At 45.4% G+C, this 21,066-nt stretch overlaps 24 non-coding genes and 4 pseudogenes across 24 annotated transcripts; all 28 read right to left on the reverse strand.

The window, feature by feature from the left end:
- Positions 1 to 973: 973 nt before the first annotated feature.
- LOC142993691 (5S ribosomal RNA) lies at positions 974 to 1,092 on the reverse strand. Its single transcript, XR_012961208.1, has one exon. It is a non-coding gene; the product is annotated as a 5S ribosomal RNA (ribosomal RNA).
- Positions 1,093 to 1,337: 245 nt separating this feature from the next.
- On the reverse strand, positions 1,338 to 1,456 carry LOC142993630 (5S ribosomal RNA). The gene has a single exon (XR_012961151.1). It is a non-coding gene; the product is annotated as a 5S ribosomal RNA (ribosomal RNA).
- A 239-nt stretch (positions 1,457 to 1,695) lies between these two features.
- On the reverse strand, positions 1,696 to 1,814 carry LOC142993785 (5S ribosomal RNA; annotated as a pseudogene).
- A 463-nt stretch (positions 1,815 to 2,277) lies between these two features.
- On the reverse strand, positions 2,278 to 2,396 carry LOC142993697 (5S ribosomal RNA). Its single transcript, XR_012961214.1, has one exon. It is a non-coding gene; the product is annotated as a 5S ribosomal RNA (ribosomal RNA).
- A 245-nt stretch (positions 2,397 to 2,641) lies between these two features.
- Positions 2,642 to 2,760, reverse strand: LOC142993654 (5S ribosomal RNA). The gene has a single exon (XR_012961173.1). It is a non-coding gene; the product is annotated as a 5S ribosomal RNA (ribosomal RNA).
- Positions 2,761 to 3,005: 245 nt separating this feature from the next.
- LOC142993742 (5S ribosomal RNA) lies at positions 3,006 to 3,124 on the reverse strand. Its single transcript, XR_012961259.1, has one exon. It is a non-coding gene; the product is annotated as a 5S ribosomal RNA (ribosomal RNA).
- Positions 3,125 to 3,587: 463 nt separating this feature from the next.
- LOC142993735 (5S ribosomal RNA) lies at positions 3,588 to 3,706 on the reverse strand. Its single transcript, XR_012961252.1, has one exon. It is a non-coding gene; the product is annotated as a 5S ribosomal RNA (ribosomal RNA).
- Positions 3,707 to 3,951: 245 nt separating this feature from the next.
- LOC142993671 (5S ribosomal RNA) lies at positions 3,952 to 4,070 on the reverse strand. Its single transcript, XR_012961190.1, has one exon. It is a non-coding gene; the product is annotated as a 5S ribosomal RNA (ribosomal RNA).
- Positions 4,071 to 4,530: 460 nt separating this feature from the next.
- On the reverse strand, positions 4,531 to 4,649 carry LOC142993779 (5S ribosomal RNA; annotated as a pseudogene).
- A 245-nt stretch (positions 4,650 to 4,894) lies between these two features.
- LOC142993602 (5S ribosomal RNA) lies at positions 4,895 to 5,013 on the reverse strand. Its single transcript, XR_012961124.1, has one exon. It is a non-coding gene; the product is annotated as a 5S ribosomal RNA (ribosomal RNA).
- Positions 5,014 to 12,784: 7,771 nt separating this feature from the next.
- LOC142993692 (5S ribosomal RNA) lies at positions 12,785 to 12,903 on the reverse strand. Its single transcript, XR_012961209.1, has one exon. It is a non-coding gene; the product is annotated as a 5S ribosomal RNA (ribosomal RNA).
- A 245-nt stretch (positions 12,904 to 13,148) lies between these two features.
- Positions 13,149 to 13,267, reverse strand: LOC142993848 (5S ribosomal RNA). Its single transcript, XR_012961308.1, has one exon. It is a non-coding gene; the product is annotated as a 5S ribosomal RNA (ribosomal RNA).
- A 239-nt stretch (positions 13,268 to 13,506) lies between these two features.
- On the reverse strand, positions 13,507 to 13,625 carry LOC142993802 (5S ribosomal RNA; annotated as a pseudogene).
- A 463-nt stretch (positions 13,626 to 14,088) lies between these two features.
- Positions 14,089 to 14,207, reverse strand: LOC142993693 (5S ribosomal RNA). The gene has a single exon (XR_012961210.1). It is a non-coding gene; the product is annotated as a 5S ribosomal RNA (ribosomal RNA).
- Positions 14,208 to 14,452: 245 nt separating this feature from the next.
- LOC142993849 (5S ribosomal RNA) lies at positions 14,453 to 14,571 on the reverse strand. Its single transcript, XR_012961309.1, has one exon. It is a non-coding gene; the product is annotated as a 5S ribosomal RNA (ribosomal RNA).
- Positions 14,572 to 14,810: 239 nt separating this feature from the next.
- On the reverse strand, positions 14,811 to 14,929 carry LOC142993803 (5S ribosomal RNA; annotated as a pseudogene).
- Positions 14,930 to 15,398: 469 nt separating this feature from the next.
- LOC142993620 (5S ribosomal RNA) lies at positions 15,399 to 15,517 on the reverse strand. Its single transcript, XR_012961141.1, has one exon. It is a non-coding gene; the product is annotated as a 5S ribosomal RNA (ribosomal RNA).
- A 245-nt stretch (positions 15,518 to 15,762) lies between these two features.
- On the reverse strand, positions 15,763 to 15,881 carry LOC142993738 (5S ribosomal RNA). Its single transcript, XR_012961255.1, has one exon. It is a non-coding gene; the product is annotated as a 5S ribosomal RNA (ribosomal RNA).
- Positions 15,882 to 16,126: 245 nt separating this feature from the next.
- LOC142993743 (5S ribosomal RNA) lies at positions 16,127 to 16,245 on the reverse strand. The gene has a single exon (XR_012961260.1). It is a non-coding gene; the product is annotated as a 5S ribosomal RNA (ribosomal RNA).
- An 811-nt stretch (positions 16,246 to 17,056) lies between these two features.
- Positions 17,057 to 17,175, reverse strand: LOC142993626 (5S ribosomal RNA). The gene has a single exon (XR_012961147.1). It is a non-coding gene; the product is annotated as a 5S ribosomal RNA (ribosomal RNA).
- A 245-nt stretch (positions 17,176 to 17,420) lies between these two features.
- LOC142993672 (5S ribosomal RNA) lies at positions 17,421 to 17,539 on the reverse strand. The gene has a single exon (XR_012961191.1). It is a non-coding gene; the product is annotated as a 5S ribosomal RNA (ribosomal RNA).
- Positions 17,540 to 18,005: 466 nt separating this feature from the next.
- Positions 18,006 to 18,124, reverse strand: LOC142993678 (5S ribosomal RNA). Its single transcript, XR_012961196.1, has one exon. It is a non-coding gene; the product is annotated as a 5S ribosomal RNA (ribosomal RNA).
- A 463-nt stretch (positions 18,125 to 18,587) lies between these two features.
- Positions 18,588 to 18,706, reverse strand: LOC142993746 (5S ribosomal RNA). Its single transcript, XR_012961263.1, has one exon. It is a non-coding gene; the product is annotated as a 5S ribosomal RNA (ribosomal RNA).
- Positions 18,707 to 18,951: 245 nt separating this feature from the next.
- Positions 18,952 to 19,070, reverse strand: LOC142993674 (5S ribosomal RNA). Its single transcript, XR_012961192.1, has one exon. It is a non-coding gene; the product is annotated as a 5S ribosomal RNA (ribosomal RNA).
- Positions 19,071 to 19,530: 460 nt separating this feature from the next.
- On the reverse strand, positions 19,531 to 19,649 carry LOC142993753 (5S ribosomal RNA). The gene has a single exon (XR_012961270.1). It is a non-coding gene; the product is annotated as a 5S ribosomal RNA (ribosomal RNA).
- Positions 19,650 to 19,894: 245 nt separating this feature from the next.
- Positions 19,895 to 20,013, reverse strand: LOC142993632 (5S ribosomal RNA). Its single transcript, XR_012961152.1, has one exon. It is a non-coding gene; the product is annotated as a 5S ribosomal RNA (ribosomal RNA).
- A 463-nt stretch (positions 20,014 to 20,476) lies between these two features.
- On the reverse strand, positions 20,477 to 20,595 carry LOC142993702 (5S ribosomal RNA). Its single transcript, XR_012961219.1, has one exon. It is a non-coding gene; the product is annotated as a 5S ribosomal RNA (ribosomal RNA).
- Positions 20,596 to 20,840: 245 nt separating this feature from the next.
- On the reverse strand, positions 20,841 to 20,959 carry LOC142993675 (5S ribosomal RNA). The gene has a single exon (XR_012961193.1). It is a non-coding gene; the product is annotated as a 5S ribosomal RNA (ribosomal RNA).
- Between the last annotated feature and the right edge of the window lie 107 nt (positions 20,960 to 21,066).

Raw genomic sequence — 21,066 nt, forward strand, 5'->3', positions numbered from 1 at the left:
CAAGTTCATGTATATCACAATTTACATGATGCCTTCATCAGAAGAACACAGAAGCCTCTATCTCCTTCCTTTTCACAGATATGGGCTTTTCAAGTTTTCTCTAGTTTCAAGAATCGATGACCCGCGGGTCAACATTTTTAGAAAATTTTCAATATTCCCCAATTTGCCCCAAATTTACACAAATTGATGGCATTTCTGTCTGGATGCTGCGTCTGAAATTTTAGCTCTCTATCTCCTTCCTTGTCACAGATATGGGCTTTTAAAGTTTTCTCCAGTTTCAAAAATCGATGACCCGGGTGTCAACTTTTTTCCAAAATTTTCAATATTCCCCAATTTGCCCCAATTTACACACATTGATGGCATTTCTGCCTGGATGCTGCGTCTGAAATTTTAGCTCTCTATCTCCTTCCTTGTCACAGATATGGGCTTTTCAAGTATCTCCAGTTTCAAAAATCGATGACCACATTTTTAGAAAATTTTCAATATTCCCCAATTTGCCCCAAATTTACACATATTGATGGCATTTCTGCCTGGATGCTGCGTCTGCAATTTTAGCTCTCTATCTCCTTCCTTGTCACAGATATTGGCTTTTAAAGTTTTCTCCAGTTTCAAAAATTGATGACCCGGGTCAACATTTTTAGAAAATTTTCAATATTCCCCAATTTGCTACAAATTTACACACATTGATGGCATTTCTGCCTGGATGCTGCGCACTTTCATCATCATCATCATCATCATCATCATCATCATCATCATCATCATCGTCACACAGTGGCTCGTGTACTTCACTTCTCATGTGCATTCAATCTTCTCATATTATGCCCATGTGCAATACTCATTTTCTGAATGTATGCTTTCATATAAGATAAGATAAGATACAACTTTATTCTCCCGAGGGAAATTGCGTGTTGACAGAGGGAGTGTAACATGAGGGAGGAGGACCAGGTGAGGCCTGCTGCTCAGAGGGCCAAAATGCTTACGGCACCGGGTATTCCCAAGCGGTCTCCCATCTAAGTACTAACCTGGCCCGACGCTGATTAGCTTCCGAGATCAGAAGAGATCGGGCGTGTTCAGAGTGGTATGGCCGTAAACGAGGAGAGCAGCCACACAGAGGCTCTTTATAGGTGAGACAGACCCAGTTCAAGTCACCGTGTACGCATGACTACACTCAAGTTCATGTATATCCCAATTTACATGATGCCTTCATCAGAAAAACACTAACATTTCAGATAAGATAAGATACAACTTTATTCTCCCGAGGGAAATTGCGTGTTCACAGAGGGAGTGAAACATGAGGGAGGAGGACCAGGTGAGGCCTGCTGCTCAGAGGGCCAAAATGCTTACGGCACCGGGCATTCCCAGGCGGTCTCCCATCCAAGTACTAACCTGGCCCGACGCTGATTAGCTTCCGAGATCAGACGAGATCGGGCGTGTTCAGAGTGGTATGGCCGTAAACGAGGAGAGCAGCCACACAGAGGCTCTTTATAGGTGAGACAGACCCAGTTCAAGTCACCGTGTACACATGACTACACTCAAGTTAATGTATATCACAATTTACATGATGCCTTCATCAGAAGAACACTAACATTTCTGATAAGATAAGATACAACTTTATTCTCCCGAGGGAAATTGCGTGTTCACAGAGGGAGTGAAACGAGGAGGACCAGGTGAGGCCTGCGGCTCAGAGGGCCAAAATGCTTACTGCACCGGGTATTCCCAGGCTGTCTCCCATCCAAGTACTAACCTGGCCCGACGCTGATTAGCTTCCGAGATCAGACGAGATCGGGCGTGTTCAGAGTGGTATGGCCGTAAACGAGGAGAGCAGCCACACAGAGGCTCTTTATAGGTGAGACAGACCCAGTTCAAGTCACCGTGTACACATGACTACACTCAAGTTCATGTATATCACAATTTACATGATGCCTTCATCAGAAACACACATTTCTGGATAATTAAGTCTTACCTAATGAAACTGATAATCATCACATAGAACATACAGAGGGACCACTTACATCTCTGACGCTCACTTTTATCCTCATCATCATCATCATCATCATCATCATCATCGTCACACAGTGGCTCCTGTACTTTACTCCCCATGTGCATTCAATCATCTCATATTATGCCCATGTGCAATACTCATTTTCTGAATGTATGCTTTCATATAAGATAAGATAAGATACAACTTTATTCTCCCGAGGGACATTGGTTGTTGACAAAGGGAGTGAAACATGAGGGAGGAGGACCAGGTGAGGCCTGCTGCTCAGAGGGCCAAAATGCTTACGGCAGCGGGTATTCCCAGGCGGTCTCCCATCCAAGTACTAACCTGGCCCGACGCTGCTTAGCTTCCGAGATCAGACGAGATCGGGCGTGTTCAGAGTGGTATGGCCGTAAACGAGGAGAGCAGCCACACAGAGGCTCTTTATAGGTGAGACAGACCCAGTTCAAGTCACCGTGTACGCATGACTACACTCAAGTTCATGTATATCACAATTTACATGATGCCTTCATCAGAAGAACACTAACATTTCAGATAAGATAAGATACAACTTTATTCTCCCGAGGGAAATTGCGTGTTGACAGAGGGAGTGAAACATGAGGGAGGAGGACCAGGTGAGGCCTGCTGCTCAGAGGGCCAAAATGCTTACGGCACCGGGTATTCCCAGGCGGTCTCCCATCCAAGTACTAACCTGGCCCGACGCTGATTAGCTTCCGAGATCAGACGAGACCGGGCGTGTTCAGAGTGGTATGGCCGTAAACGAGGAGAGCAGCCACACAGAGGCTCTTTATAGGTGAGACAGACCCAGTTCAAGTCACCGTGTACACATGACTACACTCAAGTTCATGTATATCACAATTTACATGATGCCTTCATCAGAAGAACACTAACATTTCTGATAAGATAAGATACAACTTTATTCTCCCGAGGGAAATTGCGTGTTCTCAGAGGGAGTGAAACATGAGGGAGGAGGACCAGGTGAGGCCTGCTACTCAGAGGGCCAAAATGCTTACTGCACCAGGTATTCCCAGGCGGTCTCCCATCCAAGTGCTAACCTGGCCCGACGCTGCTTAGCTTCCGAGATCAGACGAGATCGGGCGTGTTCAGAGTGGTATGGCCGTAAACGAGGAGAGCAGCCACACAGAGGCTCTTTATAGGTGAGACAGACCCAGTTCAAGTCACCGTGTACACATGACTACACTCAAGTTCATGTATATCACAATTTACATGATGCCTTCATCAGAAACACACATTTCTGGATAATAAAGTCTTACCTAATGAAACTGATAATCATCACATAGAACATACAGAGGGACCACTTACATCTCTGACGCTCACTTTTATCCTCATCATCATCATCATCATCATCATCATCATCGTCACACAGTGGCTCCTGTACTTCACTCCCCATGTGCATTCAATCATCTCATATTATGCCCATGTGCAATACTCATTTTCTGAATGTATGCTTTCATATAAGATAAGATAAGATACCACTTTATTCTCCCGAGGGACATTGGTTGTTCACAGAGGGAGTGAAACATGAGGGAGGAGGACCAGGTGAGGCCTGCTGCTCAGAGGGCCAAAATGCTTACGGCACCGGGTATTCCCAGGCGGTCTCCCATCCAAGTACTAACCTGGCCCGACGCTGCTTAGCTTCCGAGATCAGACGAGATCAGGCGTGTTCAGAGTGGTATGGCCGTAAACGATGAGAGCAGCCACACAGAGGCTCTTTATAGGTGAGACAGACCCAGTTCAAGTCACCGTGTACACATGACTACACTCAAGTTCATGTATATCACAATTTACATGATGCCTTCATCAGAAGAACACTAACATTTCAGATAAGATAAGATACAACTTTATTCTCCCGAGGGAAATTGTGTGTTGACAGAGGGAGTGAAACATGAGGGAGGAAGACCAGGTGAGGCCTGCTGCTCAGAGGGCCAAAATGCTTACGGCACCGGGTATTCCCAGGCGGTCTCCCATCCAAGTACTAACCTGGCCCGACACTGCTTAGCTTCCCAGATCAGACGAGATCGGGCGTGTTCAGAGTGGTATGGCCGTAAACGAGGAGAGCAGCCACACAGAGGCTCTTTATAGGTGAGACAGACCCAGTTCAAGTCACCGTGTACACATGACTACACTCAAGTTCATGTATATCACAATTTACATGATGCCTTCATCAGAAACACACATTTCTGGATAATGAAGTCTTACCTAATGAAACTGATAATCATCACATAGAACATAAAGAGGGACCACTAACATCTCTGACGCTCACTTTCATCATCATCATCATCATCATCATCATCATCATCGTCACACAGTGGCTCGTGTACTTCACTTCTCATGTGCATTCAATCATCTCATATTATGCCCATGTGCCATACTCATTTTCTGAATGTATGCTTTCATATAAGATAAGATAAGATACAACTTTATTCTCCCGAGGGACATTGGGTGTTGACAGAGGGAGTGAAACATGAGGGAGGAGGACCAGGTGAGGCCTGCTGCTCAGAGGGCCAAAATGCTTACGGCACCTGGTATTCCTAGGCGGTCTCTCATCCAAGTACGAACCTGGCCCGACGCTGCTTAGCTTCCGAGATCAGACGAGATCAGGCATGTTCAGAGTGGTATGGCCGTAAACGAGGAGAGCAGCCACACAGAGGCTCTTTATAGGTGAGACAGACCCAGTTCAAGTCACCGTGTACGCATGACTACACTCAAGTTCATGTATATCCCAATTTACATGATGCCTTCATCAGAAAAACACTAACATTTCAGATAAGATAAGATACAACTTTATTCTCCCGAGGGAAATTGCGTGTTCACAGAGGGAGTGAAACATGAGGGAGGAGGACCAGGTGAGGCCTGCTGCTCAGGGGGCCAAAATGCTTACGGCACCGGGTATTCCCAGGCGGTCTCCCATCCAAGTACTAACCTGGCCCGACGCTGCTTAGCTTCCGAGATCAGACGAGATCGGGCGTGTTCAGAGTGGTATGGCCGTAAACGAGGAGAGCAGCCACACAGAGGCTCTTTATAGGTGAGACAGACCCAGTTCAAGTCACCGTGTACACATGACTACACTCAAGTTCATGTATATCACAATTTACATGATGCCTTCATCAGAAACACACATTTCTGGATAATGAAGTCTTACCTAATGAAACTGATAATCATCACATAGAACATAAAGAGGGACCACTAACATCTCTGACGCTCACTTTCATCATCATCATCATCATCATCATCATCATCATCGTCACACAGTGGCTTGTGTACTTCACTTCTCATGTGCATTCAATCATCTCATATTATGCCCATGTGCCATACTCATTTTCTGAATGTATGCTTTCATATAAGATAAGATAAGATACAACTTTATTCTCCCGAGGGACATTGGGTGTTGACAGAGGGAGTGAAACATGAGGGAGGAGGACCAGGTGAGGCCTGCTGCTCAGAGGGACAAAATGCTTACGGCACCGGGTATTCCCAGGCGGTCTCCCATCCAAGTACTAACCTGGCCCGACGCTGCTTAGCATCCGAGATTGTGCATGTTCAGAGTGGTACGGCCTTAAACGAGGAGAGCAGCCACACAGAGGCTCTTTATAGGTGAGACAGACCCAGTTCAAGTCACTGTGTACACATGACTACACTCAAGTTCATGTATATCACAATTTACATGATGCCTTCATCAGAAACACACATTTCTGGATAATGAAGTCTTACCTAATGTAACTGATAATCATCACATAGAACATAAAGAGGGACCACTAACATCTCTGACCCTCACTTTCATCATCATCATCATCATCATCATCATCATCATCACACAGTGGCTCATGTACTTCACTTCTCATGTGCATTCAATCTTCTCATATTATGCCCATGTGCAATACTCATTTTCTGAATGTATGCTTTCATATAAGATAAGATAAGATACCACTTTATTCTCCCGAGGGACATTGGTTGTTCACAGAGGGAGTGAAACATGAGGGAGGAGGACCAGGTGAGGCCTGCTTCTCAGAGGGCCAAAATGCTTACGGCACCGGGTATTCCCAGGCGGTCTCCCATCCAAGTACTAACCTGGCCCGACGCTGCTTAGCTTCGGAGATCAGACGAGATCAGGCGTGTTTTTTTTTTTCTCTTTTATTATCAAAAAATAAATATTTTTACAAATACATTTTACACAAGTAAATACAAGTCATTTCAAATCAAATCCAATTATTTCCAACAATCCATAACACCATTCATCACATCTTTTTTTTTTTCTTTTTTTTTTTCCTTCACCCATCACCCCTCACCCTTGACCTATTGACATTTGCACCCCACCCTGATTTCCACACACAAATAGACAGTTATCTTCCAGCACCTTTTGTTTGAAATTCTTGTCCCCACCATCCCACAGCAGACTCACATTCCTTTTCATAAAGTTACAGAAAAATCTCCAGATGTTCACTTTTTTGTCCTCGAAATGTGAATAGTTTCTCCGAAGTCTGATGACATGTTTGGCATAACTCAGAATGTAATTGATAAGCCATTTGTTCACCCCTGCTTTCCTTTCCTTATACCCAAATAGAAAAAACCTCTCCCATTTTTCCTTTTCCGTGATTGTGACTCTACATTTTTGAAAGCATTGGTCCAGTTTCTCAAAAAACACTTTTAACTCCTTACATTCAAAAATAAAGTGCCTAAATGTCTCCACTTCCACCTCACATATATCACAAACCTTGCTGTTGAGTCTATTTATCTGGTTTAGCACCAAATTGACAAATATTCTATTGTGTCTGAGCCTGAAATTTGTATCAAAGCACTCTGATGAAATGAACTTCACATTTAGATCTGACCAAATGTGCTCCCTCTGAAGCCCATGGAACTGCCTTAGCCATACTTCCTCAGCTGCCGCTTTCTTCTTTTCCTTTCCCAAAAACACTCTATATAGTATCTTGGAGTTAACTGATCGTATGTCATGCTCTTTCCCTCCTTGGATGAGGGAGAAACTGACCAACTCCAGAGCCTTCTCTGCCCTCCTCCCCTTCACCAGCGCCACCCAGCTACGAGGTAACCCCTCTAAAATTCTCTGGCATAGTCTTTTGATCTCTATTGGTCTCACTTTCCCTAATCTTCCCCTGACCTCCTGGATTACTTCCTCCTGCAGAAATCCACCACCTCTTTGGATAAAGTGCTTCACCTGATTTAAACCTAGTTCCTCCAAGTACCTCCCTGAAAATACCTTCCCCTGACACCTTATTGCCGGATTTCTGAAAACTGGTTGGTGTAACACCTGCTCCGCAGTCTCACATCTAAACTTTAAATCCCCCAGTAAAATATTCCACGCTTCAAGTATTTCCCCTGTAAATGCATTAACCTGTGCTCTTTCCCTTTGCTCCGTTTCCCTACATAGATTAAACACTCCTCTATTATCCCACCCCTGTAGGCAAGAGTCGAGGCACTTCTGCAAAGCGTAAATCCTTGCGTTTCCCATAAATTTCCCTAACAGTCGAATCCGTGCACTAAGCTTTTTACTTTTCAGGTCCACCAATTTCAAACCGCCCTCCTTCTGCCCATTGATGAGCACCTTCCTGGCTATCAAATGCTGTTTTTTATTCCAGATGAAAGCACTCATCATGTCATTCAGCTTTCCTATTACCCTGTCCGGCATTTCACAGACTCTTAGCGCATACTGACACTTGGACAGGAGGAGGGCGTTAGTTACTATCACTTTACCCCTTAGATTCAATTTCCTCCCGGACCAGAAATCCAATCGCATTTTGATTTTTCCCTCTATTTCACCCCACGTTTGTTTTGTTGCTGCATCTCGATTCTTACCTACGTATACACCCAAAACCTTCACCATTTCATTTCTCTTTACAAAATTCCATTTATTTACACAATCGAAACCATCACCAAAGCCCATTAGCTCGGTTTTTTTCCCATTGATTTTGGCCCCAGATGCCCTCTCATAGCACTCTAAATGCTGCAGCACCCTGTCTACACTCCTCTCATCCCTAACCGTAATACTTATGTCATCTGCGTACTGGTAGATTTTCGTGTCCGTTTTATCTTCCATTTCAATCCCCAAAATCCCTGGGTCCCTCCTAATGAGGGCAGACAAGGGTTCTGCCGCTATGGAGTATAACATAGCTGAAAGCGGGCATCCTTGCCTGATTGACCTCTCCAGAGCGAAGCTCTCAGTTAACCTCCCGTTTATTTTCACCCTACTGATGGCATTCCTATATATTAACCTAATCCATTTAGTGAAACCTTCCCCGAAACCCATCTTTCCCAGTGTTTTAAACAAAAAATCATGATCCACCCTATCAAACGCCTTCTCTAAATCAACCCCTATGTACAGCCCTCCCTTCTGATTCATTTTGTCAAAGATGTCCTGGATCGATAAGATGATGTCACTAATGTCTCTCCCTACCACACCATAACACTGACAGGGATTCACCACTGTGCCTATCACCTCCTTCAATCTGTTTGCCAGGATTTTAGCCAGTATTTTATAATCTGTATTTAGCAGACTAATTGGCCTATAATTCCCCAAATCCCCTTTGTCACCCTTATTCTTATACACCACTCGGATTAGCCCCGTGAAGAAGTCCCCAGATGCTTTCCCCTCCCGCTCCATGCATTGAAAGATTCTCAGGAGAATTGGCTTTATCACCTGTTTAAAGGTGATGTAAAATTCCCCCGATAACCCATCCAGCCCTGGACTTTTGTTCTTATTCAAACCATTTATTGCTCTTTCCAATTCTTCCTCTGTTATGTTTTTATCACAGTCTGCTCTGTCCTCTTCCCCTAATTTTTTTTCTATCCCTTCAAAAACACTGTGGTCTGTAGAGTTTACCTCCATCTTTGAAAAAAGTTTTTTAAAATGTTTATGAGCCACCTCCAGCATTTCCCCTGTCTTCTCCATTGTCTTACCCTCTTCATTTTTCAGGTTTTGCAGATGAGCTTTCTTTTGCTGTCTTTTTTCAAGCCCTAAAAAGAAACTTGTATTCTTTTCCCCTTCTAAGATATCCTTCATCCTTGATCTGATAGCTGCCCCTCTGCTCCGTTTCTTCTCAAGCTCATCTAATTGTTTTCTCAGCATGAGATATTTTAGATTGTTGAAGTTTTCCTCTGCAATCGACCTTTCCAGCTCTTTATTAATCTGGTCTCTTAAACTATACTCAGTCCTTCTTTCCTTCTCCATTTTATTTTTACAATAGTTTATTGTCACTTTTTTGATGTGCAATTTCACCTCCTCCCACCACTCCCCCATATTTATACAACCCTCACCCTGCAGTTCTCTTTTTCTTTCTTTCAGTAGATTTTCAACTTTCTCCCTATATTTTCCATCCAGCAAAACACTGTTATTTAAACACCATAACCCTCCACCTTTGTGCTCTTTCTCCCCCAGCTCCACCCATAACCTTGCATGATCGCTAAACCCTGTGAACTCATACCAGCATTTTGAAATCTTTTTTTCCAGCCCAGATGCTAATAGACATAAGTCAATCCTGGACTGTTTAAGTTTCCCCAGAACCGTCTGTCGTCTGGAAAAGCCCCTTTCTCCCATATTGCGCACCCTCCACAGATCTACCAGGTTGAAATAGTCAAAAAGCTCATTTAGCGATTTCCTACTTATATCACTTTTGTATGTATTGTTGCTTGATATATCCAACCTCGTAAGTGCACAGTTAAAATCCCCCACTACACAAATGTTCCCTCCCAAATGCGGTTTTAGTTGATCAAAGAAAATTCCACGCTTGTTGTCCTCATTCGGTGCATAAATATTCAAAAGTTTGTAAAGCACATTCCTGTAAATAAATTCAATACCGATCACCCTTCCCTCATCATCCTTCACTATTTCCTTAACATTTTGGATCTTATCTCCTTTCGCAAAAATAGCGACTCCGGCTCGTCCATTTACACCGTTGTTTGCCCACACTTTTCCAGCCCATGTATCCCTCAGATAGCTTCTCCACTCCCTTGTCCACCTAGTCTCTTGTACACAGAGGATGTCAAAAGTATCCACCCTTAAAACATCTCTCATCTTGTTAATACATCTTAAGCCGTTTGTGTTTTGCGATAGTATTTTTAACATTGTAAATACATAGAGATAAATCAGGCCCATCATCTTTATGCTACAGTTCACGTCTTACTTTTTCCTCTTTTTGATCCCCTTGTCTTCAGCATCCATTGCAGTCTTCTCTTCCCCAGCTCCTGGCTGTTTCCGAGGTCCATATCAGACTCCGAGTTCCCCGACTCTTGAGACCCCGTCAAGCATATCTCTGAGTCTGATTCTGGGGGCCGCTGAAGTTGAACAATTTTCACCTTCCTCTCCTTTCTCTCCGATGTATCCACACTCTGCCCCTCTGCTGCGTCTCCATGTCCCGGCACCTCAGCTGTCGATCCTCTCACCTCCATTCCTTGCTCTCCGTCCGACTCCAGTATGTCTCTTCCTTTCTCCGCTTCCCCCTCCGCACGATCCTTCTCGGTCTCCTCCCTCTCAGAGATATTCTCTCTCGATTCTTCCTGCTCCTCACGTTGCTTTCCTCCCGTCCCTGGAGCATGATCAACGTCCTCACAAACACATCTGCTGCTCTCCTTTTTGCAGCTCTGGCATTTGTTCCCTCTGCCCATGCACTCCCTTGCATAGTGCCCCTGCTCTCCACATTTTCTACAAAGGAAATCTGGACAGTCCCTCAGGATATGACCAGTCTGTATGCACTGTCTGCACACTTTCACCTGTTTGTCGTGCAAAACTCTGAAGAACTCTGCTCCAAAAGCCGTCTCAAACTTGGTCGAATATGGAAGTGATTGGACCGTCTCCGTGAATTTAACTTTCACGTATCTTGTTCCGTCAGCAATTCTAGTTCCCGGCCACATTCTCCTGATGATCGGGGATACTGCACTCACTCCCCAGCTGTTCAGCTTGCCCAGAATGACGCTGTCCGTGATATACGCCGGCAGCCCCAGAAACGAGACCACCAGCTCATCATTACATAACTCCTTGGACATGATCGCGGTCTGTCCAATTTTTATGCCGTCCAATAGTCTTTCTTTCCCCTTCGGGTGATTCATTGTGATCTCATATTTATTTCTGCCCGTGTACCGGCAGGCGATGATTTTCCCACAAGTGTCTTGTATTGCCTGGATCAGCTCCATTGCGGTCACTTTATCTTCTCCAATCAGCTCCAGCGCGAGCGTTAAATTTTGCTGAAACTCTTCAGCTTTATCCTTAATAATCCGTATCTCTTCCTCTCTGATGATTTCTCTCTCCTGCCCTCTTCCTCCTTCCGCATTTTCGGCTACGTCAGGAGCTGTCACCGCACGTGTGTTCTCCATTTCTCCCGTCATATTCTGACCGTCCACGGTCCTGTACGCCCGATCGTCTTTCACCATCGGCTCGTTTGCCTCGGCCGTCCGGTCCGGGCCCGGTGCAGCGACTCTGGCTCCCTTTCCTCTGGTTCTCACCATACTTGGAGCACAGTATAAACTATTTTCCATCAGGAAAACACAAACCAAACAAACAAATAACTTAAAGTGTCCCCCAGACAGTCAAAACTGCTGGGGGTGGCTCCAAAAACCGAGCTATCAAAGAAACGAAAAATCTGGGCTTAAAGAAACGCCACAGTTTAAACTCAAAATCAAAATTGCCGCACAGGATCAGTCAAAATACACGCACGCCTGGAGCTCACACACACCTCCTCTTACTTCCGTGTTCAGAGTGGTATGGCCGTAAACGAGGAGCGCAGCCACACAGAGGCTCTTTATAGGTGAGACAGACCCAGTTCAAGTCACCGTGTACACATGACTACACTCAAGTTCATGTATATCACAATTTACATGATGCCTTCATCAGAAGAACACAGAAGCCTCTATCTCCTTCCTTTTCACAGATATGGGCTTTTCAAGTTTTCTCTAGTTTCAAGAATCGATGACCCGCGGGTCAACATTTTTAGAAAATTTTCAATATTCCCCAATTTGCCCCAAATTTACACAAATTGATGGCATTTCTGTCTGGATGCTGCGTCTGAAATTTTAGCTCTCTATCTCCTTCCTTGTCACAGATATGGGCTTTTAAAGTTTTCTCCAGTTTCAAAAATCGATGACCCGGGTGTCAACTTTTTTCCAAAATTTTCAATATTCCCCAATTTGCCCCAATTTACACACATTGATGGCATTTCTGCCTGGATGCTGCGTCTGAAACTTTAGCTCTCTTTCTCCTTCCTTGTCACAGATATGGGCTTTTCAAGTATCTCCAGTTTCAAAAATCGATGACCACATTTTTAGAAAATTTTCAATATTCCCCAATTTGCCCCAAATTTACACACATTGATGGCATTTCTGCCTGGATGCTGCGTCTGCAATTTTAGCTCTCTATCTCCTTCCTTGTCACAGATATTGGCTTTTAAAGTTTTCTCCAGTTTCAAAAATTGATGACCCGGGTCAACATTTTTAGAAAATTTTCAATATTCCCCAATTTACCCCAAATTTACACACATTGATGGCATTTCTGCCTGGATGCTGCGCACTTTCATCATCATCATCATCATCATCATCATCATCATCATCATCGTCACACAGTGGCTCGTGTACTTCACTTCTCATGTGCATTCAATCTTCTCATATTATGCCCATGTGCAATACTCATTTTCTGAATGTATGCTTTCATATAAGATAAGATAAGATACAACTTTATTCTCCCGAGGGAAATTGCGTGTTGACAGAGGGAGTGTAACATGAGGGAGGAGGACCAGGTGAGGCCTGCTGCTCAGAGGGCCAAAATGCTTACGGCACCGGGTATTCCCAAGCGGTCTCCCATCTAAGTACTAACCTGGCCCGACGCTGATTAGCTTCCGAGATCAGAAGAGATCGGGCGTGTTCAGAGTGGTATGGCCGTAAACGAGGAGAGCAGCCACACAGAGGCTCTTTATAGGTGAGACAGACCCAGTTCAAGTCACCGTGTACGCATGACTACACTCAAGTTCATGTATATCCCAATTTACATGATGCCTTCATCAGAAAAACACTAACATTTCAGATAAGATAAGATACAACTTTATTCTCCCGAGGGAAATTGCGTGTTCACAGAGGGAGTGAAACATGAGGGAGGAGGACCAGGTGAGGCCTGCTGCTCAGAGGGCCAAAATGCTTACGGCACCGGGTATTCCCAGGCGGTCTCCCATCCAAGTACTAACCTGGCCCGACGCTGATTAGCTTCCGAGATCAGACGAGATCGGGCGTGTTCAGAGTGGTATGGCCGTAAACGAGGAGAGCAGCCACACAGAGGCTCTTTATAGGTGAGACAGACCCAGTTCAAGTCACCGTGTACACATGACTACACTCAAGTTCATGTATATCACAATTTACATGATGCCTTCATCAGAAGAACACTAACATTTCTGATAAGATAAGATACAACTTTATTCTCCCGAGGGAAATTGCGTGTTCACAGAGGGAGTGAAACGAGGAGGACCAGGTGAGGCCTGCGGCTCAGAGGGCCAAAATGCTTACTGCACCGGGTATTCCCAGGCTGTCTCCCATCCAAGTACTAACCTGGCCCGACGCTGATTAGCTTCCGAGATCAGACGAGATCGGGCGTGTTCAGAGTGGTATGTCCGTAAACGAGGAGAGCAGCCACACAGAGGCTCTTTATAGGTCAGACAGACCCAGTTCAAGTCACCGTGTACACATGACTACACTCAAGTTCATGTATATCACAATTTACATGATGCCTTCATCAGAAACACACATTTCTGGATAATAAAGTCTTACCTAATGAAACTGATAATCATCACATAGAACATACAGAGGGACCACTTACATCTCTGACGCTCACTTTTATCCTCATCATCATCATCATCATCATCATCATCATCGTCACACAGTGGCTCCTGTACTTTACTCCCCATGTACATTCAATCATCTCATATTATGCCCATGTGCAATACTCATTTTCTGAATGTATGCTTTCATATAAGATAAGATAAGATACAACTTTATTCTCCCGAGGGACATTGGTTGTTGACAAAGGGAGTGAAACATGAGGGAGGAGGACCAGGTGAGGCCTGCTGCTCAGAGGGCCAAAATGCTTACGGCACCGGGTATTCCCAAGCGGTCTCCCATCTAAGTACTAACCTGGCCCGACGCTGATTAGCTTCCGAGATCAGAAGAGATCGGGCGTGTTCAGAGTGGTATGGCCGTAAACGAGGAGAGCAGCCACACAGAGGCTCTTTATAGGTGAGACAGACCCAGTTCAAGTCACCGTGTACGCATGACTACACTCAAGTTCATGTATATCCCAATTTACATGATGCCTTCATCAGAAAAACACTAACATTTCAGATAAGATAAGATACAACTTTATTCTCCCGAGGGAAATTGCGTGTTCACAGAGGGAGTGAAACATGAGGGAGGAGGACCAGGTGAGGCCTGCTGCTCAGAGGGCCAAAATGCTTACGGCACCGGGTATTCCCAGGCGGTCTCCCATCCAAGTACTAACCTGGCCCGACGCTGATTAGCTTCCGAGATCAGACGAGATCGGGCGTGTTCAGAGTGGTATGGCCGTAAACGAGGAGAGCAGCCACACAGAGGCTCTTTATAGGTGAGACAGACCCAGTTCAAGTCACCGTGTACACATGACTACACTCAAGTTCATGTATATCACAATTTACATGATGCCTTCATCAGAAGAACACTAACATTTCTGATAAGATAAGATACAACTTTATTCTCCCGAGGGAAATTGCGTGTTCACAGAGGGAGTGAAACGAGGAGGACCAGGTGAGGCCTGCGGCTCAGAGGGCCAAAATGCTTACTGCACCGGGTATTCCCAGGCTGTCTCCCATCCAAGTACTAACCTGGCCCGACGCTGATTAGCTTCCGAGATCAGACGAGATCGGGCGTGTTCAGAGTGGTATGTCCGTAAACGAGGAGAGCAGCCACACAGAGGCTCTTTATAGGTGAGACAGACCCAGTTCAAGTCACCGTGTACACATGACTACACTCAAGTTCATGTATATCACAATTTACATGATGCCTTCATCAGAAACACACATTTCTGGATAATAAAGTCTTACCTAATGAAACTGATAATCATCACATAGAACATACAGAGGGACCACTTACATCTCTGACGCTCACTTTTATCCTCATCATCATCATCATCATCATCATCATCATCATCATCGTCACACAGTGGCTCCTGTACTTTACTCCCCATGTACATTCAATCATCTCATATTATGCCCATGTGCAATACTCATTTTCTGAATGTATTCTTTCATATAAGATAAGATAAGATACAACTTTATTCTCCCGAGGGACATTGGTTGTTGACAAAGGGAGTGAAACATGAGGGAGGAGGACCAGGTGAGGCCTGCTGCTCAGAGGGCCAAAATGCTTACGGCACCGGGTATTCCCAGGCGGTCTCCCATCCAAGTACTAACCTGGCCCGACGCTGCTTAGCTTCCGAGATCAGATGAGATCAGGCGTGTTCAGAGTGGTATGGCCGTAAACGAGGAGAGCAGCCACACAGAGGCGCTTTATAGGTGAGACAGACCCAGTTCAAGTCACCGTGTACGCATGACTACACTCAAGTTCATGTATATCACAATTTACATGATGCCTTCATCAGAAGAACACTAACATTTCAGATAAGATAAGATACAACTTTATTCTCCCGAGGGAAATTGCGTGTTGACAGAGGGAGTGAAACATGAGGGAGGAGGACCAGGTGAGGCCTGCTGCTCAGAGGGCCAAAATGCTTACGGCACCGGGTATTCCCAGGCGGTCTCCCATCCAAGTACTAACCTGGCCCGACGCTGATTAGCTTCCGAGATCAGACAAGACCGGGCGTGTTCAGAGTGGTATGGCCGTAAACGAGGAGAGCAGCCACACAGAGGCTCTTTATAGGTGAGACAGACCCAGTTCAAGTCACCGTGTAAACATGACTACACTCAAGTTCATGTATATCACAATTTACATGATGCCTTCATCAGAAGAACACTAACATTTCTGATAAGATAAGATACAACTTTATTCTCCCGAGGGAAATTGCATGTTCTCAGAGGGAGTGAAACATGAGGGAGGAGGACCAGGTGAGGCCTGCTGCTCAGAGGGCCAAAATGCTTACTGCACCAGGTATTCCCAGGCGGTCTCCCATCCAAGTGCTAACCTGGCCCGACGCTGCTTAGCTTCCGAGATCAGACGAGATCGGGCGTGTTCAGAGTGGTATGGCCGTAAACGAGGAGAGCAGCCACACAGAGGCTCTTTATAGGTGAGACAGACCCAGTTCAAGTCACCGTGTACACATGACTACACTCAAGTTCATGTATATCACGATTTACATGATGCCTTCATCAGAAGAACACTAACATTTCAGAAAAGATAAGATACAACTTTATTCTCCCGAGGGAAATTGCGTGTTGACAGAGGGAGTGAAACATGAGGGAGGAGGACCAGGTGAGGCCTGCTGCTCAGAGGGCCAAAATGCTTACGGCACCGGGTATTCCCAGGCGGTCTCCCATCCAAGTACTAACCTGGCCCGACGCTGCTTAGCATCCGAGATTGTGCGTGTTCAGAGTGGTACGGCCTTAAACGAGGAGAGCAGCCACACAGAGGCTCTTTATAGGTGAGACAGACCCAGTTCAAGTCACCGTGTACACATGACTACACTCAAGTTCATGTATATCACAATTTACATGATGCCTTCATCAGAAACACACATTTCTGGATAATGAAGTCTTACCTAATGTAACTGATAATCATCACATAGAACATAAAGAGGGACCACTAACATCTCTGACCCTCACTTTCATCATCATCATCATCATCATCATCATCATCATCACACAGTGGCTCGTGTACTTCACTTCTCATGTGCATTCAATCTTCTCATATTATGCCCATGTGCAATACTCATTTTCTGAATGTATGCTTTCATATAAGATAAGATAAGATACCACTTTATTCTCCCGAGGGACATTGGTTGTTCACAGAGGGAGTGAAACATGAGGGAGGAGGACCAGGTGAGGCCTGCTGCTCAGAGGGCCAAAATGCTTACGGCACCGGGTATTCCCAGGCGGTCTCCCATCCAAGTACTAACCTGGCCCGACGCTGCTTAGCTTCGGAGATCAGACGAGATCAGGCGTGTTCAGAGTGGTATGGCCGTAAACGATGAGAGCAGCCACACAGAGGCTCTTTATAGGTGAGACAGACCCAGTTCAAGTCACCGTGTACACATGACTACACTCAAGTTCATGTATATCACAATTTACATGATGCCTTCATCAGAAGAACACTAACATTTCAGATAAGATAAGATACAACTTTATTCTCCCGAGGGAAATTGCGTGTTGACAGAGGGAGTGAAACATGAGGGAGGAAGACCAGGTGAGGCCTGCTGCTCAGAGGGCCAAAATGCTTACGGCACCGGGTATTCCCAGGCGGTCTCCCATCCAAGTACTAACCTGGCCCGACACTGCTTAGCTTCCCAGATCAGACGAGATCGGGCGTGTTCAGAGTGGTATGGCCGTAAACGAGGAGAGTAGCCACACAGAGGCTCTTTATAGGTGAGACAGACCAAGTTCAAGTCACCGTGTACACATGACTACACTCAAGTTCATGTATATCACAATTTACATGATGCCTTCATCAGAAACACACATTTCTGGATAATGAAGTCTTACCTAATGTAACTGATAATCATCACATAGAACATAAAGAGGGACCACTAACATCTCTGACGCTCACTTTCATCATCATCATCATCATCATCATCATCATCATCATCATCGTCACACAGTGGCTCGTGTACTTCACTTCTCATGTGCATTCAATCATCTCATATTATGCCCATGTGCCATACTCATTTTCTGAATGTATGCTTTCATATAAGATAAGATAAGATACAACTTTATTCTCCCGAGGGAAATTGCGTGTTCACAGAGGGAGTGAAACATGAGGGAGGAGGACCAGGTGAGGCCTGCTGGTCAGAGGGCCAAAATGCTTACGGCACCGGGTATTCCCAGGCGGTCTCCCATCCAAGTACTAACCTGGCCCAACGCTGATTAGCTTCCGAGATCAGACGAGATCGGGCGTGTTCAGAGTGGTATGGCCGTAAACGAGGAGAGCAGCCACACAGAGGCTCTTTATAGGTGAGACAGACCCAGTTCAAGTCACCGTGTACACATGACTACACTCAAGTTCATGTATATCACAATTTACATGATGCCTTCATCAGAAACACACATTTCTGGATAATAAAGTCTTACCTAATGAAACTGATAATCATCACATAGAACATACAGAGGGACCACTTACATCTCTGACGCTCACTTTTATCCTCATCATCATCATCATCATCATCATCATCATCGTCACACAGTGGCTCCTGTACTTCACTCCCCATGTGCATTCAATCATCTCATATTATGCCCATGTGCAATACTCATTTTCTGAATGTATGCTTTCATATAAGATAAGATAAGATACCACTTTATTCTCCCGAGGGACATTGGTTGTTCACAGAGGGAGTGAAACATGAGGGAGGAGGACCAGGTGAGGCCTGCTGCTCAGAGGGCCAAAATGCTTACGGCACCGGGTATTCCCAGGCGGTCTCCCATCCAAGTACTAACCTGGCCCGACGCTGCTTAGCTTCCGAGATCAGACGAGATCAGGCGTGTTCAGAGTGGTATGGCCGTAAACGATGAGAGCAGCCACACAGAGGCTCTTTATAGGTGAGACAGACCCAGTTCAAGTCACCGTGTACACATGACTACACTCAAGTTCATGTATATCACAATTTACATGATGCCTTCATCAGAAGAACACTAACATTTCAGATAAGATAAGATACAACTTTATTCTCCCGAGGGAAATTGCGTGTTGACAGAGGGAGTGAAACATGAGGGAGGAAGACCAGGTGAGGCCTGCTGCTCAGAGGGCCAAAATGCTTACGGCACCGGGTATTCCCAGGCGGTCTCCCATCCAAGTACTAACCTGGCCCGACACTGCTTAGCTTCCCAGATCAGACGAGATCGGGCGTGTTCAGAGTGGTATGGCCGTAAACGAGGAGAGCAGCCACACAGAGGCTCTTTATAGGTGAGACAGACCCAGTTCAAGTCACCGTGTACACATGACTACACTCAAGTTCATGTATATCACAATTTACATGATGCCTTCATCAGAAACACACATTTCTGGATAATGAAGTCTTACCTAATGAAACTGATAATCATCAAATAGAACATAAAGAGGGACCACTAACATCTCTGACGCTCACTTTCATCATCATCATCATCATCATCATCATCATCATCGTCACACAGTGGCTCGTGTACTTCACTTCTCATGTGCATTCAATCATCTCATATTATGCCCATGTGCCATACTCATTTTCTGAATGTATGCTTTCATATAAGATAAGATAAGATACAACTTTATTCTCCCGAGGGACATTGGGTGTTGACAGAGGGAGTGAAACATGAGGGAGGAGGACCAGGTGAGGCCTGCTGCTCAGAGGGCCAAAAGGCTTACGGCACCTGGTATTCCTAGGCGGTCCCCTATCCAAGTACGAACCTGGCCCGACGCTGCTTAGCTTCCGAGATCAGACGAGATCAGGCGTGTTCAGAGTGGTATGGCCGTAAACGAGGAGAGCAGCCACACAGAGGCTCTTTATAGGTGAGACAGACCCAGTTCAAGTCACCGTGTACGCATGACTACACTCAAGTTCATGTATATCCCAATTTACATGATGCCTTCATCAGAAAAACACTAACATTTCAGATAAGATAAGACACAACTTTATTCTCCCGAGGGAAATTGCGTGTTCACAGAGGGAGTGAAACATGAGGGAGGAGGACCAGGTGAGGCCTGCTGGTCAGAGGGCCAAAATGCTTACGGCACCGGGTATTCCCAGGCGGTCTCCCATCCAAGTACTAACCTGGCCCGACGCTGATTAGCTTCCGAGATCAGACGAGATCGGGTGTGTTCAGAGTGGTATGGCCGTAAACGAGGAGAGCAGCCACACAGAGGCTCTTTATAGGTGAGACAGACCCAGTTCAAGTCACCGTGTACACATGACTACACTCAAGTTCATGTATATCACAATTTACATGATGCCTTCATCAGAAACACACATTTCTGGATAATAAAGTCTTACCTAATGAAACTGATAATCATCACATAGAACATACAGAGGGACCACTTACATCTCTGACGCTCACTTTTATCCTCATCATCATCATCATCATCATCATCATCATCGTCACACAGTGGCTCCTGTACTTCACTCCCCATGTGCATTCAATCATCTCATATTATGCCCATGTGCAATACTCATTTTCTGAATGTATGCTTTCATATAAGATAAGATAAGATACCACTTTATTCTCCCGAGGGACATTGGTTGTTCACAGAGGGAGTGAAACATGAGGGAGGAGGACCAGGTGAGGCCTGCTGCTCAGAGGGCCAAAATGCTTACGGCACCGGGTATTCCCAGGCGGTCTCCCATCCAAGTACTAACCTGGCCCGACGCTGCTTAGCTTCCGAGATCAGAAGAGATCAGGCGTGTTCAGAGTGGTATGGCCGTAAATGATGAGAGCAGCCACACAGAGGCTCTTTATAGGTGAGACAGACCCAGTTCAAGTCACCGTGTACACATGACTACACTCAAGTTCATGTATATCACAATTTACATGATGCCTTCATCAGAAGAACACTAACATTTCAGATAAGATAAGATACAACTTTATTCTCCCGAGGGAAATTGCGTGTTGACAGAGGGAGTGAAACATGAGGGAGGAAGACCAGGTGAGGCCTGCTGCTCAGAGGGCCAAAATGCTTACGGCACCGGGTATTCCCAGGCGGTCTCCCATCCAAGTACTAACCTGGCCCGACACTGCTTAGCTTCCCAGATCAGACGAGATCGGGCGTGTTCAGAGTGGTATGGCCGTAAACGAGGAGAGCAGCCACACAGAGGCTCTTTATAGGTGAGACAGACCCAGTTCAAGTCACCGTGTACACATGACTACACTCAAGTTCATGTATATCACAATTTACATGAT

This window comes from Genypterus blacodes, unplaced genomic scaffold (genome assembly GCF_046128005.1).
Source record: "Genypterus blacodes isolate CSIRO-AG114 ecotype Tasmania unplaced genomic scaffold, CSIRO-AGI_Gbla_v1 ptg000028l_1, whole genome shotgun sequence".
NCBI classification, from domain to species: domain Eukaryota; kingdom Metazoa; phylum Chordata; class Actinopteri; order Ophidiiformes; family Ophidiidae; genus Genypterus; species Genypterus blacodes.